Genomic DNA, 4,223 nt, shown 5'->3' on the forward strand with positions numbered 1-4,223 from the left:
CATTTTAGTGTATCAATGTCTACATCCTCATCAACACAATCTAATCGTATTAGTCACATGCACCGAGTACAACAGGTGAAATGCTTACTTACGAGCCCCTAACCAACAGTACACTTTCAAAAAAATATGAAAAAGAATTAGAGATAAAAGTAACAAGTAATTAAAGAGCAGCAGTAAAATAACAATATATACAGGGGGGGTGCCGGTTAGTTGAGGTACTATGTACATGTAGGTGGAGTTATTAAAGTTCTGCATACGTGACAACAGAGAGTAACAGTGGTGTGGAGAGAGGGAGGGGGGTGGGCAATGCAAATAGTCTAGGTAGCCATTTGATTAGATGTTCAGTAGTCTTATGGCTTGGGGGTAGAATCTGTTTAGAAGCCTCTTGGACCTAGACTTTTGAACATACTGGGCTGTTCGCACTACCCTCTGTAGTGCCTGGCGGTCAGAGGCCGAGCAGTTGCCATACCAGGCAGTGATGCAACCAGTCAGGATGCTCTCGATGGTGCAGGGCCCCTAATGCATTTTTCAGAAAATGGCGGAAAATATGCAGCCAAAGTCCGAGGAGAGCGGATACAAATGTACAAACTAATTATGACAAATGTTAAGAAAATGTTGAGCAATGTAATAAAGTAATGACTTTTTAAATAAAAGTTACACGTTATGTTGGCTGACAATTTGATAGCTATGCTGTCCTTACGAACCGCATAGCATATCATTACAGCAGTATGTATGTTAGCTAGCTACATAATGTTAGTTGACTACTAAATACATAGAACTTGCCAGTATATTAACTATATGCTATCTCACTAAACTACCCAATGTTCATTGACCTGATTTTTTTATTGCAACAATGATACCAATATTTATTTATGATTTTTTTTTCTCCCCAATTTCGTGCTTTTCAATTGATAATTACAATCTTTTCCCATCGCTACAACTCCCGTATGGACTCGGGAGAGGCAAAGGTCGAGAGCCGTGCACCCTCCGAAACACGACCCAACCAGGCCGCACTGCATCTTGACACAATGCCCACTTAACCCAGAAGCCAGCCTCACTAATGTGTCGGAGTGCACTGCGCCCAGCCCGCCACAGCATTTGCTAGTGCGCGTTGGGACTAGAACACCTCTGCTGGCCAAACCCTCCCCTAACCCGGATGACGCTGGGCCAACTGTGTGCAGCCCCAATGGGTCTCCCGGTCGTGGTCGGCTGCGATAGAGCCTGGACTCAAACCCAGGATCTCCAGTGGCACAACGAACACTGCGCCACTCAGGAGGCAACATTACACAGTCCCCAAGTCCAGAACAGACCATGGGAGGCACACAGTACTACATAGAGCCATGACTACATGGAACTCTATTCCACAGTACTACATAGAGACATGACTACATGGAACTCTATTCCACAGTACTACATAGAGCCATGACTACATGGAACTCTATTCCACAGTACTACATAGAGACATGACTACATGGAACTCTATTCCACAGTACTACATAGAGCCATGACTACATGGAACTCTATTCCACAGTACTACATAGAGCCATGACTACATGGAACTCTATTCCACAGTACTACATAGAGCCATGACTACATGGAACTCTATTCCACAGTACTACATAGAGACATGACTACATGGAACTCTATTCCACAGTACTACATAGAGCCATGACTACATGGAACTCTATTCCACAGTACTACATAGAGCCATGACTACATGGAACTCTATTCCACAGTACTACATAGAGCCATGACTACATGGAACTCTATTCCACAGTACTACATAGAGCCATGACTACATGGAACTCTATTCCACAGTACTACATAGAGCCATGACTACATGGAACTCTATTCCACAGTACCACATAGAGCCATGACTACATGGAACTCTATTCCACAGTGCTACATAGAGACATGACTACATGGAACTCTATTCCACAGTACTACATAGAGCCATGACTACATGGAACTCTATTCCACAGTATTACATAGAGCCATGACTACATGGAACTCTATTCCACAGTACTACATAGAGCCATGACTACATGGAACTCTATTCCACAGTACTACATAGAGCCATGACTACATGGAACTCTATTCCACAGTACTACATAGAGCCATGACTACATGGAACTCTATTCCACAGTACTACATAGAGCCATGACTACATGGAACTCTATTCCACAGTACTACATAGAGACATGACTACATGGAACTCTATTCCACAGTACTACATGGAACTCTATTCCACATCAGGTAACTGAAGCAGCAGTAGAATCAGATTTAAAAAACAGGTAAAAATACACCTGATGGAACAACGGGGACTGTGAAGAGACACACAGACGCTAACACACACACATGGATTTAGTACTGTAAATATGTGGTAGTAGTGGCCTTAGGGCACACAATTAGTGTGTTGTGAAGTCTGTAAAGAATGTATTGTAAATGTTTTTAAAATTGTACAAATTACATTTATTTATAAAGTCCTTCTTAGATCAGCTGATATCTCAAAGTGCTGTACAGAAACCCAGCCTAAAACCCCAAACAGCAAGCAATGCAGGTGTAGAAGCACGGTGGCTAGGAAAAACTCCCTAGAAAGGCCAAAACCTAGGAAGAAACCTAGAGAGGAACCAGGCTATGTGGGGTGGCCCGTCCTCTTCTGGCTGTGCCGGGTGGAGATTATAACATGTTCATAAATGACCAGCAGGGTCAAATAATAACTGCCTTAATTTTGCCGGACCCCAGGAAGTGTAGCTGCTGCCTATAATAAATACAAATACAGAAATACAGGGACATTCCTGGGAATAATAAAACAGCAGCGAACCCATCATTTAGATGTAACAAGGCAATGAAACATCGATGTTCAGAGACATGACTTCTAATCATTTTTACAACTTTTTACATTTCACAAGTTTGAGAGATTTATTAAAATTGAAAGAAGTTTAATGGAAAAAACCTACAAAACAAGGAAGTTCCCCACCCCATTTACATTTGTGAATATAATATTTGGCCAAGAGAATAATAATGTTAATAAAATAGTTATGATCGGAATAACAAGGATAAACATTATAAGGTCATTTTGAATATTTTACACACAACCATTCATGAATTTCAATCCATAGTTGACTAGAATGGCAGCATAAAAAAAGCCTCTATAGATTCTGAAATCAGAGGAACAAAAAACAGAAGGCATTTTGTCATGTGTCTTTTTGTGCATGAAATCATTAACAGGGTAAAATATAATTTGTTTCTTTAACTTTTGGGATAACTGGACAATTAAGGTAAAAGGTATTCGCTTCTGACCATATCATGGGTTGGTCACTTCCAATATATTGAATTATAAATCACCCAAAAAATGACTTCATTAACAGCCAATCGTATCCACTTATTGTCCAAAAGGTTCAAGCCATTAATTTGTCAACTTGGAAAAGAGAGAACAACCTCATAATATAAAGTGTTCTTAATAAGTCCAAGTAAAAGGAAGTGGAAGAACCGAGGAGAACTCCAAGGTGAAGGTACGTCAGTTTCTGATCGCACCATCCGTCGCTTTTGAGCGGCTCCACGGAAGAAGACCAAGGAGGTCTCCACTTTTGAAATAAAAAATAAATATAAAAGCCAGACTGGAATTTGATAAAATGCATATTGACACAATCCTTCTGGGAGACTAACCCTAACCCTTAGGACAGATGAGTCAAAACTGGAGCAGTTTAACAAGTCACATCAGCTCTACGTTCACAGATGAAGAAATTAAGTTTTCAAAGGAAAGACCACCACTCCTACAGTGAAATATGGAGGGGGCTGGGTTGTGTTTAGGGGCTGCTGTGCTGCACCTGGCACAGGGTGCCTTGAATCCTTGCAAGGAAGAATGAAATGACAAGACTATCAAGGCATTCTGGAGCGAAACGTACTGCCCAGTGTCAGAAAGCTCTGTCTCAGGTCATGGGTCCTCCTACAGGATAATGACCCAAAACACACAGATAAAAGCACCCACAGTTAAGAAAACATTGGACTATTCATTCTAAGAGTCCAGATCTGAATCCTACCGAACATCTATGGAAAGAGCATCTATACTTCAGGAAAATATATCTATATTCTACAGCGCCATTTACTTTGTATGTATTCTTATCTTTGAATATTTCTTATCGTTGTTGCCTTGTCGAGAAGGAGCCTGCAAGCATTTCGTTAGACGCTGTACATACTACTAATAAAACTTGAAACAGTAA

Source organism: Oncorhynchus mykiss, chromosome 22, assembly GCF_057628025.1.
Source record: "Oncorhynchus mykiss isolate SJ-2025 chromosome 22, ASM5762802v1, whole genome shotgun sequence".
Classification (NCBI taxonomy): domain Eukaryota; kingdom Metazoa; phylum Chordata; class Actinopteri; order Salmoniformes; family Salmonidae; genus Oncorhynchus; species Oncorhynchus mykiss.